The sequence below is a fragment of the Lutra lutra genome, chromosome 7 (assembly GCF_902655055.1).
Source record: "Lutra lutra chromosome 7, mLutLut1.2, whole genome shotgun sequence".
Taxonomy (NCBI): Eukaryota; Metazoa; Chordata; class Mammalia; order Carnivora; family Mustelidae; genus Lutra; species Lutra lutra.
In genome coordinates this window covers 18123865-18136532 of record NC_062284.1, presented here as the reverse complement: position 1 = coordinate 18136532, position 12668 = coordinate 18123865, and the positions used below count along the sequence as shown (strand labels likewise).

At 42.6% G+C, this 12668-nt stretch overlaps 1 protein-coding gene across 4 annotated transcripts in view; it reads left to right on the top strand.

Moving 5' to 3' along the window:
• ADAMTS17 (ADAM metallopeptidase with thrombospondin type 1 motif 17) overlaps positions 1 to 12668 on the top strand; it is a 336604-nt gene that overhangs the window by 64693 nt on the left and 259243 nt on the right. The gene's annotated exons all lie outside the window — the stretch shown is intronic.

Sequence of the window (12668 nt, the reverse complement as noted above, 5' to 3'; positions counted from 1 at the left end):
CCATCCTCCAGGCCCTCAAACCCAAGTTTTGAAAATCCTGAGAATTCTGTTCTTCCTGTGGCTGTTGTAGCCAAGGGATTTCTGTTAGGAAGTGAGATCTTCTTTAAGCCAGGAGGATGGGAAGGGATTGTGGTCGGGCTCAGGAGCCCTGTCATTAGGTGTCCAGGTGCAGTGAGCAGGGAGGTGAAGCCAGCCAGCCCGGCTCTCTCCCATCAGGAGGTTGACTGTGGGCCCGCAGGACTGAACTGGTTCTGTTTCTCTAGCCTCGGTGGATTTAGAAAGGAATCTGTGGGCGCAGTTTCTGCCTTCCTTGCAACATACTCTCTGCAGGCTGTGGAAGGAGCGTCATTGGGAGCCGACATCCAGGCTCCCACGCCCTCCTGACTTTCTCACTTGGGCCTCTCTGGGTAGAGACCTGCCCGCCCACGCTTGCCGCTCGGACCCTTGAGGCCAAATCTAGACAGACTCCTATCCCCAAGGCAAGCCTGGGCACTCATAGGGCTTTGGTACACTTTCAAAGCTGGGCAAATTGGGTATCACGTGTTTGCTTACAATTTTCATAGTCTCTCCTGGGTGTGTGTGTGTGTGTGTGTGTGTGTGTGTGTGAATTAGATCACCAACCAGTGGCACGTGTCTGAGAGGAAGGAAAGGAGTGGACGTCTGCGATGAGAGCTTCCCCTCCTCAGACCTGGTGGATTTCATTATACTTCCATCTTACAGAGAAGGAAATGGAAGCTTGCCAGGAGTGCCATCATCAGGGTGTGCAGCCAGTGAGCGAGTACAGGGCAGGGCAGGCACTCAGAGCCAGGGCTGAGGGACTCCTGTCTCACCTGTTCAAGGTCATGGGCCCATCTGGGGCCTGTTGTTTCTCTGTGTCTCTGCCCTGGACTGCCCATCATTATTGCAGACCCTGGTGACTGCTGGAGCTGCTTTCCTGGGTTCTTCACATTCACTTTCTCCCCCTCTTGATTCCTTGCCACAGAATGGCCAGCAAGAGCTTCATCTGACAGAATTAGAACTTTGTTACTAAGCAGCCCTAAGCCCTTCTGTGGCTTCCCATGCACTTAACGGGGAATTTTTGTATGACTCTGTTTTGCACGGCCCTGTCTAGCTGTGGAACTGGGCCCACCTGCTTCTCCTGGACTCGATTCCCTCCTCCATGTCAGCACTGAATTCCTGCCATGTGGGCCTCTTTCTCGGGCCTTCAAGCTCTTCTGTGACTCGTGGTCTTTCTTTGTCAGGAATGCTCTTCTCTCTGCTCCTTATCAAGCTAGCTTCTCTGTCTTTGAGGGCTGTGGGTCAGTGTCCCGTCAGAGGGGCTCTCCTTACTGACCCCTCTGAAAAGGCCAGCCTGTTTTTTTAGCAGTCTGCTTTTGCACTTGGTCCTTATCTCAATTTATAATGCCGTATTTATTTGCCTTTTTTTTTTTTATTTGACAGAGAGATCACAAGCAGGCAGAGAGGCAGGCAGAGAGAGAGGAGGAAGCAGGCTCCCCGAGAGAGCAGAGAGCCCGATGCGGGGCTTGATCCCAGGACTCCGAGATCATGACCCGAGCCGAAGGCAGTGGCTTAACCCACTGAGCCACCCAGGCGCCCCCGTATTTATTTGCTTTTTAAGAGCCGTCTTGCTGTGGAGATTTTTTTTATGCTACTGAATTTAAGCTGCTATAAATTCAAATTAGAGTATTATAATTTTAGAATGTTAAGTGTCGTCCCCATGGTAACCACAAAGAAAACAGCTACAGAATATATACAAAAGGAAATGAGAAAGGAGGGGCACATGGGTGCCTTAGTTGGCTAGGTGTCCAGTTCTTGATTTTGGCTCAGGTCATGATCTCAAGAGTTGTGAGACTGAGCCCTGCATTGGGCTCTGAGCTGGGCATTGAGGAACCTGCCAGACATTTTCTTTCTCCCTGTCTTTCTGCATCTCCCTCCTGTCTCTCTCTCTAAAGAAATATAGTAAAAGAAAAAAAAATGAGAAAGGAATTAAGTTTCAGTATAAAAACTCAACACAAAAAATCAGTATGCAGCAAATGAGGAACAAAAAAAGGCTATAAAGCTTATTGAAAACGAATAGTAAAATACAGAAGTAAGTCCCTCCTTATCAGCAATTTTCTTAAATGTAAATGGATTGAATTCTCCAATCAAAAGATCAGTAGGATGGGGGCGCCTGGTTGGAAGGCAGTTAAGCTTCTGCCTTCATCTCAGGTCATGATCTGAGAGTCCTGGGATCGGGCCCCATGTCAGGCTATCTGCTGAGCAGGGAACCTGCTTCTCCCTTTCCCTTTCCCTTTGCCTGCCGCTCCCCCACTCATTCTTTCCCTACCCCACCCCCCTGTCAAATAAATAAATAAAATTTTTAAAGATCAGGATGGATTAAAATACATATCCAATTATATGCTGTCTACAGGAGACTCACTTTAGATCCAAAGATACAAATAAATTGAAAACAAAGGGATGGAAAAAGATACCCCGTGCAAATAGTAACCTAAGAAAGCAGAAGTGGCTATAGTAATATCACACAAAATAGACTTTAATAAAAAAAAGAAACATACCATATATTTAAAAAGTTTTAGGGGTGCCTGGTGGCACCCCTAAAACTTTTTAAAGTTTAAAGCCTGCCTTAGGCTCGGGTCATGATCTCGGGGTCCTGGGATCGAGCCCCACATCAGACTATCTGCTCGGCAGGGAGCTTGCTTCCCCCTCTCTCTCTGCCTGCCTCTCTGCCTACTTATGATCTCTCTCTCTCTGTCAAATAAATAAAATCTCTAAAAAAAGTTTTAATACAGCAAGAAAATGTAACAATTGTCAAGTCTTTTTACATCTAATAATAGACCATCAAACTATGTGAAGTAAAAATTGGTAGAAGTGAAGGGAGAAATACATAGTTGTGTAGTAATAGAGACTTACCCCCCTCCACTGTCAGTAGTGGTTAGGACAACTAGACAGAAAATAAGTAAGGGAATAGAGGACTTGGACAAACATAATAAACCAACTCGATCTAGCAGATATACAGAACCCTCAAAAACAATGGCGGAGTAGTCCTTACTTACAAGCATGCATGGGACATTCTCCAGGATATACTGTATCTTAGGGTACAGATTAAGTCTCAACATCGTACAAAGTATCTTCTCCTGACCACAGTGGGGTTAAGTAAGAAATGAATAATGGAAGGAAAAGGGGCACCTGGGTGGCTCAGTGGGTTAAAGCCTCTGCCTTCGGCTCAGGTCATGATCCCAGGGTCCTGGGATCGAGTCCTGCATCGGGTTCTCTGCTCAGCAGGGAGCCTGCTTCCCTCTCTCTCTCTGCCTGCCTCTCTGTCTACTTGTGATCTCTCTCTGTCAAATAAATAAATAAAATCTTAAAAAAAAAATAATGGAAGGAAAAATAGAAAATTGACAAATATGGGGAAATTAAACAGCGTGCTCTAAATGCATGTGTCAAGGGAGAAGTAACAGGGGAAAAGAGAAAATGCATACAGATGCATAATAACGAAAACACATCAAAGCTTATGGAACACCGCAAAAGTAGTACTCAGTGGGAAATGTAGAGTTGTAAATGCCCACATTAGAAAAAAAAAAAAAGAAAAAGATTTCAGATCAACAACCTTACTCTAAAACTTAGGGAACTAGGAGGAGAAGAACAAATTAAACTCAAAGCTAGCAAGAGGAGAAAATAGTAAAAGATGAAACAGAGATAAATAAAAAACCAGAAAATCAGTAGAGAAACTCAACAAAGCCAAGAGCTGATTCTTCAAAAGAATTAACAAAATCAACAAACCTGTGGCTAGCGGGACGAACTAAAGTTAAAACCAAAAGTGGGCACATGACTACCAATTCTATGGAAGTAAAAGACATTATAAGAAAGTACTAGAAACGATTGTCCACCAACAGATTGGATAACCTTGGTGACCTGGTTGGATTCCTAGAATCACAAAACTTAAGACTATGATGAAGAAATAGAAAATTGAAAGACTTAGAATTAGTGAGGAGAATGAATAAGTAGATTTAGAAATCTGACTTACAAAATCTGATGAAGACACTACAAGAAAAGAAAACTATAGTTCTTTATGAATAAAAAGAACAGTTACTTTGTGAATATCCATGTAAAACTCCTTGACATAACACTAGCAAACCAAATCCAACAATATATTAAAAGAATTATATACCATGGCAAAGAGGGAGATATGCCCAGAATGCAGGGATGGTTCAACATACAACAATCAATCAACGTAATACACCACATTAACACAACAAAGGGAGGAAACACATGATCATTTCAACTGGTTTAGAAGAAGAATTTGTAAGATTCAGCACCTTCCCATTAAAACAAACGCCCAATAAACTAGGACCAGAAGGTAACTACCTCAACATTATATAAGACATCTATGCAAAATCGATAGTGAACCTCGTACTCAAGGGTGAAAGAACAAAGCAAGGATGCTTGTTTTCACCACTTCTATTCAACATAATATTGGTCGTCCTAGCCAAAGCAATTGCACAAGAAAAAGAAAGAAAAGGCATTCAAATAGGAAAGGAAGAAATAAAATTTTCTCTATTTACAGATGACATGATCCTATATGTAGAAAATCCTAAAACTTCCTCCTTTCAAATTTTAGAACTTACAGTATACAAAACCACTACACACAGATCAGTTGAAATTCTGTACCCAACAATGAACAATCCAAAAGGCAATTAAGAAAACCATTTCACTTACAGTAGCATTAAGAACAAATACTTAGTAATTAACTTAATAAAAGAGATGAAAGACTTATACACTAAAAACTACCAAACATTAGTGAAAGAAATTTAAGAAAATGGAAAGACATCCAAGTTCATGGGTTGGAAGACTTCTTATTAAGATGTTAGTACTACCCAGAGCAATCTGCAGGTACAGTGCAGTAAAGGCCCAACAATAATTGTCTTTGCAGAAATGGAGAAATTCATCCTAAAATGCTCATGCAATCTCAAGGGACCTTGAATACCCAAAATAATGTTGAGGAAGAACCGAGTTAGAAGACTCCACTCTTCCTGATTTCAAAATTTACTACAAAAAGCTCAAGTAATCAAAACACCGTTGCGCTGGCATAAAGACAAATATAGAGAGAGCCGAGAAATAAACCCTGTGTTATAGGGTCAAGTGATTTTCAGCAAGGGTGCCAAGACCATTCGATGGGGAAAGTGTTCATCTTTTCAACAAATAGTGCTGAGAAAATTGGATATTCACATGAAGAAGAATGATGTTGGACCTTTACCAAATGCAATATACAACAATTAACTTGAAAGACCTCAACATATCAGGGCTAAAACTATAAAACCCCTAGAAGAAAACACAGGGGAAAAACTTCATGACATTGGATTTGGCAGTGACTTCTTGACTATGACACCAACGGCACAGGCAATGAAGGAAGAAATAGGCAAATCAGACTTCATCAAATTTGAAGAGTTTTCTGCATCAAAGGACACTATCTTTGGAGTCAAAAGGCAGCTCACAGAATGAGAGAAAAACACTTGCAAATACATATTTGATAATATCCAGAATATAGAGAACTCCTAGAACACAACAATAATTAAAAAAAAAAAAAAACTGCTTTAAAAATTGGCAAAAGGACTCGTATAGGCATTTCTCCAAAGAAGATCTGGAAGTGGCCAGTAAACACTAGAAAAGTTGTTCAGTGATTGAACAACTTGAAGTTGTTCAGTTGTTCATGATTACGGAAATGCAAGTTAACACACAATGAGATACCACTTCATTACCATTAGGATTTTATTTACTTGTTCATTTATTTAAATTTAATTTATTTATTTTAGAGTCAATACACAATATGATATTAGTTTCAAGTGTACAACATAATGATTTGACAGCTCCATGAGTCATGCTATGTCACCATACAATGCTATTACAATACGAATGACTGTTTTCCCTATGCTGCACCTTCATCCCTGGGGCTTGTTCATTCCCGTAACTGGAAGCCCGTGTCTCCCACTGCCTTTCAACCATTTTTGATTAGGGTGCTATTATTTAAAAGTACATGTAATAGCAAGTTGAGTGGATGTGGAGAAATGAAACCCTCGTGATGTGTTGGTAGGACTGTAAAATGGTGCAGCCCCTATGAAAACAGACTGGTGGTCTTCAAAAAAAAAGTAAACTTAGAGCTATCATGTCATCCAGCAGTTCTGCTTCTAAGTATATACCCCAAAAGGGGGAAATTAGGGTTATAAACAGATATTTGTACACTTGTGTTCATAATGGAATTGTTCATAACGGCCAAGAGGAGAAAGCAACCTGAGTGTCCATGGATGGGCCAATGGATAAACAAAGTGTAGTTTATCTGTACCATGGAATGTTCGTCAGCCTTAGGAAAGGATGGAATTCAGACCCAGGCTACAATGTGGATGAACCTTGAGGATATTCTGCTAAGCGAAATAAACTGCTCACAAAAGGACAAACACTGTATGATTCCACTTAGATGAGGTCCCTGGAGTAGTCACATTCATAGAGACAGAAAGTAGAATGGGGGCTACCAGGGGCTTGGGAAGAGGAAATAGGGAATAGCATTTAATGGGTGCAGAGTTTCAGTTTTTTAAGATGAATGAGTTCCGTGAATGGATGGTGGTGATTGTCATACAATAACGTAAATGCATTTAACACTACTGAACTGTATACTTAAAAGTGGCTAAGATGCTAAATTTTATGTTGTATGTATTTACTGTAATTAAAAATAAGCCAAAAAGAGGCTCACTCCCTAATTCTATTCAGCTGTATTCACTGGGTACCTCATGTGTGCTAAGGACTCTTCTAGGGTCTGGGGATAGAATTGGGACTGTAACGGGTCCCATTCCCATGGAGCACATGCAATGGGACCAAAAGACAGTGCGCAACACACAGATCAGTAAAACGTGTGGATTTTACAAACTGCTCTATAGAGATCCAGGTGCCAGCACATGGGCGAGTGAGGTGGTCAGGTCACCTCTGTGAGAAGTGATGTTCCAGGGAGAAGGGGGCAGGCACTAAGGAGCCAGCCAGCCACGCTCTGTCTGGCCTCTGGGGGGCCCGGAAAGAGGCAGTCTCTGGTGGGTGAGGGCTGTGCCAACCAGCTGACCTCACGGTCTAGTACGCCAGGGTGGGTGGGTGGGCATTAACTCCATGTGTGACCGGAAGCTTCTGCAGGGGTCGAAGCACCGGAGTGGCGTGCACTGATCTCTGTTTTAACAAAACCCCGCGCCTGACTCTTCTCCGTGGAACTGGAGTCCTGCCCCGGGCTCTGGGTCCCCAGCAAACCGCTCACCGGCACTGGTACCCACGGGGGGGAGAAGCCACTGCCAGCCTGGGTCTTTGCTGGCAGCAGGCCACAGCATGGTCCCCTGGACTTGGCTTTGTCCCTGCTCCCAATGTGCTGTTGTGCCTTTCTATGTATATCTCTGGGTTTTCCTGTGGTTGGGGGTGGGAGGTGGTAGTGACACAGGAGCGGGAATATTTTGAAGAACAAATTGCAGACAGAAACAGGTGGCTTTGACACTAAAAACCTGGAGTTTGGGCAGCCAGATTAGAAAATGGGGCCACTTGCTAGAGCTTTGCTTGTTTTTAGCTTCCTTAAGAACCGTGGAGTGAAATGAAAATGTGAGATGTTCCAGGCAAGTTCTGTTTGGAGGAAAGATGACATCAATTTTACTCAATTACCATGTGAAACAGACAACAAGCCTCTCCGTTGTGCCCAGAGAAACTGTCACCGTGTTTGAGCACGCGCCGGTTCCCACAGCCAGCAGCCATCCCGGGGAAGCTGCCGGCGGGGGTTGGGGGGGAGGATTGTAAAATGCAGGTGGCCAGGCCCACCCCCAGGGCCCCTGGCTCTTTGGTTCTCGGGTGGGCTCCAGAATGGATTTCCAGCAAATGCCCGGGCGATGTTGCTGCTGCTGCTTCAGGGACCGCCCCCCTGAGTGGCGCTGTGCTAGAGAAAGAGTCCTTTCCTGTATGGGGGTCTGAATGGGCACCACATGTGATTTGGGGAGGCCCTTAGTGGCACAGGTAGGTGGTGCTCTTGGGGAACCCTGTGTGGGCACTTGGCATAGCTCTTCCCCACGTGTCCCCATCACCCTGTCTGCCCCTCCCTGCCCATGTCCCCAAGTCGCCCAGCCAGGAGAGCTGCATTGTGCTGCTGGCAGTGGGTCCCCCCTGGCTCGGCACCCCTGGCTGCCAAGGAAATGTGACAAATGCAGCCAGGGCTCTGAGCACTTGCCAGGACGCAGCCAGAGCTGGACGCCGGAGACAGAATTTCCAGACGATTGGCCGTGCTGTTCCTTGCCCAACCAGGTGTCTCCCTCAACATCATATGGCCGCCGCCTTTGGGACTGCCCCTGAGCGTGAATTTCCATGGGAAAAAAAGACGAGGAGATTTCGTTACATGTCTTTGGGGCCTGCTGCTTTGTGTTTGTGGCTGTCATCAGATTTGTGTCTGGCTTGCCTGGCTTGGCCCTGGGCCCCCCCGGGAGATCCTGTGCATCTGCCCTGTGCCCTGCCGAGCTCTGTGGGAACATGGGGCAGCTCACAGCAGGTGACGAGGTGCTCTGGCCATAGTCAGGCTCCCAGGTAGGCTTTTCAGGACGTGAGCACCCTGGTGCACATTGAGGGGCAGTACCTGCCTTCGGGCTTGGTAGAGAATGTCACTAGAGCATGAAGTATCTTTCAAAAAATTAATTCAGAAAATTCTAACTCTGGTGACGTACACGTTCAATTTACCGTCTTAGCCATTTGTAGGCACACAGTTCAGTAGGAAGTGTGTTCGCAGTGTTGTGCAACCCATCTCTAGAACTTTGTCGTCTTGCAAAGCTGAAACTCCGTACCCATTAAACTGTCCCATTTCCCAGCCCTTCCTCTTACCTTCTGAAGCAGGAAGCTTTGTCTTCCTTCCATCACCCCTCCTTTTTGAGCATTGGCCCCAAGGGAAGCGTCTGGGCCTTTGGGGTAGGGTTGTATAGAAGGCACCGAGCTGTCATCAGACCTGCGAGGAGGAAATGGAAGGTTCTGCCAAAGGAGGTTGTCCCTATAGATTTTCCTTCCTGAAATTTGTAGTCTTCATGCAGCTTTTCTGTGACTTGACTCAATTCCATTGAAAATTGCTTTGCTATGTTATTCCTTTAAACCTTCCTTAAATAATATGTCCTCTAACGTTTGTGGCTGGTGTTGATGTTCTAGGCAATGATAAGATGGCACCTTTAAATCCTGTGTGACTTTAATTTTCTCCCTCAGAACTGCAGTTTTTCATTCTTCCTATTTTTCATGTTTTGAATTGAGGTTTTCCAGTTTGGGCCCAATCCTACTGCTGAATATTTCTGGAAAAATTTGAGTCGCAGCCATTGGGTGGTTCTCAAAATATCAAAACAAGGAAAAAGTTATGTGTTTTCCTTTTCTTCACCCAGGTTTGGGGATAGGTAATTAAGACATGACTTCAGAATTGGCCTACAGATGGTCCAGTGTAAAAAAAAAAAAAAAAAAAAAGGAAGAAAGAAAAGAAAAAGAAACAATGACTGCTATTTTTGTTCTTGGGGGAATAAATTTGGGGGAAGGAGTAAGAACAGAACAACTAAATGTGTTCTGTTTTTCCTTGTGGGAAAGAATACTAAGTTACACAAAGATTTTCTTTTGCTTTAATAATAGTTCTCAAAGAGTAAGATCCAAGCAATGACACAGCTAATTCCTTTCTCACAGATGCTCAAGCACAGTGCGTGCCTGGCTTCTGACGAGTGTGTACCAGACAGTGTGTCCAGCTTCACGTGGCCTGAATTAACTGTGCCTCCACTGTCCATTCTGGTTGTGGCTTTATGTTGCTGCTGATGTACCCAACAACACAGCAGAAAGTTCTAATGCCCCTGCTGGAAAATTCTCCCTTCTAGATGGTGTCTATCAGGGGAAAAAAAAAAAAAAAGTAGACGTTTCAACACCAAGTGAAATAACTCAGAGGAAAAGAAATACTGTGTGCTCTCACTTATATGTGGAATCTAAAAAGGCTGAACTCCTAGGTACAGAGAAGAGTTTGCTGGTTGCCAGAGATGGGGGTGGGCAATGGGCGAAGGGGGTCAAAAGGTGCACACTTCCAGTTATTATAAGTCTTGGGGATATAATGTACAGCAAGGTGACTGTGGTTAATAATACTGAATCACATGTTTGCAAGTTCCTAAGAGGATAGATCTTAAAAGTTCTTACCACAAGAAAACAGATTGTGACTATGCGAGGTAATGGGTGTTTGCTGAACTTCTTGGGATGATCATTTGCAGTGTGTGTGTGTGTGTGTGTGTGTCTGTCAAATCATGTACACCTAAAAATAATATAATGTTGTATATCAGTCATCTCTTAAACTAGAAAAAACAAAGGAAAAACCAGCACACACTGAAGCAGAAGTCTTTCCCCAGGTGTTCAAAAGATTCCCATCCCTGTTCTTTCCATATCTTCTTCTACCACCTATGTGATTATACTTATATGTATTGTATATGTATATAAATATGTATCTATTTTATGGGATAATATATATATAGGATAATATATATATAGGATATATATATATATATATATATATATATATATATATATATATATATATATAAAATATATGGGGGATAATATATGTTTATCCCATTATCCCATTATGCCCTCCGCATCCTGCTTTGTCCATATTTACAGGAGAGGGACAAGGGAGCCTCACATTCAATGGGCTTTTCTCATCCATGTCAACTTTGATTATTCTGCCTTGTTTGAGATTTCCTCTTTCTCTTCCCCTTGAAATGCTTTCCTTTGATTTTTTTTTTTTTATATTGAGGTCCTTATAATGAAGTTCAAAAAGCAAGAGGTACAAAACTGAGAGGGACAAATCCTCTCTTGTTACTATAATCCTGTCTCCGTGACACACTGTGGTTAGAATGAAGACTCTGGGGAATAAAGGAGGAATATGGCCTTGTTGTCCCGACAAGCCTGGATATGAGTTGGGGTCATTGTTGACTGGCTGTGGGTCTTGAGCAGGTGTCTTTCTCTTGATTAGCTGAAGGTGGTGGAGATACTGAATTTGACGGGTTTTGATGAGGGTTAGAGATGACACAGGCTGGCACATGACGGATGGCCAAAGGCATTGACCTCCCCTTTCCCCTTCTTAAAGGTCCCCTTCAACGTCCCCCATAAAAGCCCATAATGGGAGTTTTAAGTTTTCTACCAGGATTATCTAATACCCATTCTTTCTTTGGGAATCTACTGTTCTATGCCTTTTTTTTTTTTTTTTTAAACAACTGATTTCCAGCTTAGCTTTGTGTGTTTGTGCACACATGTGGGTGTGATTCCAGAGTTTCCTATCATGTGCATATTTCTTTTGGGAATTCATATTTATGGGAGTTTTTAGATCTCAGAAGATCCTTTTTTTAAAAAAGTATTTATTTATTTTAGAGAGTGAGCATGGTGGGGGAGGGGTGGAGAGACAGGGAGAATCCTCAGGTAGACTCCCCACTGAGTGTAGAGCCCGACGTGGGGCCCAATCCCGTGACCCCAAGATCATGACTGGAGCTGAAATCAAGAGTCAGATGCTCAACCAGCTGAGCCGCCCAGGCGTCCCCAGAAGGCCTTTTAAATAAATCTGGGTCGTATTTCCCATATATACATTTTTTTGTTATTATTCTTTATGAACACTGAAAATTAAATTTCATATAATTATTCTTTCTTCAGATTTTTTTTGTACTGGAAAAATGCAAGTTTTTAAATATGTTAATATTTTATAATTTTTAAATTAATAATAGTTTTTAATGAGCGTAATTTTTATCTTATTTATAAAAACTTTTATTTCATTCATTTGTATTTTCTGGAAAAATTGAGCAAATAGTACAGAGAGTTCCCATACACAGATCTCCTCTTACTATCGTCTTACAATAGTATGGTATAAACTAATGGACCAATAATGATGTGTCATTTTTATTATTTTTATGGAAGCATAATCAACATACAGTGTTATATTTCAAGTGTACAATGTATAGAGTCAGTAAATCTGTACATTATTCAGTGCCCATCATGATAAGTGCGGTCACCATCTGTCCCCAAACAATGTTACTACAATCTTACTAACTGTATTTCCTATGCTATACTTTACATTTTTGTGACTTCTTTATCATTTATTTATTTAAGATTTTATTTCTTTGACAGAGAGAGACAGCGAGAGAGGGAACACAAGCTGGGGGAGTGGGAGAGAGAGAGGCAAGCTTCCCGCTGAGCAGGGAGCCCGATGCGGGGCTCAGTCCCAGGACCCTGGGATCGTGACCTGAGATGAAGGTGGACCCTTAACAACTGAGCCACCCAGGCGCCCTGATGTTGACTTCTTTATTTTATAACTTGAAAGTTTATATCTCTTTAAGGTTAAACCCCTTTTTTAATTTCCCCGTGTCCCACTCACCTCCCCTGAGTTTGTTAATCATCAGTTCTCTGTATTTAAGAGCCCATTTTTGTTTGTTCTTTTCATTTTTTTGGTTCCACATATAAGTGAAATCATGTGTTATTTGTCTTTCTCTGACTTACTTCACTTAGTATAATACTCTCCAGGTCCATACATATTGTCACAAATGGCAAGATCTCATTTTTTTTTTTTAAAGATTTTATTTATTTATTTGTCAGAGAGAAAGAGAAAGCACGCACAAGCAGGCAGA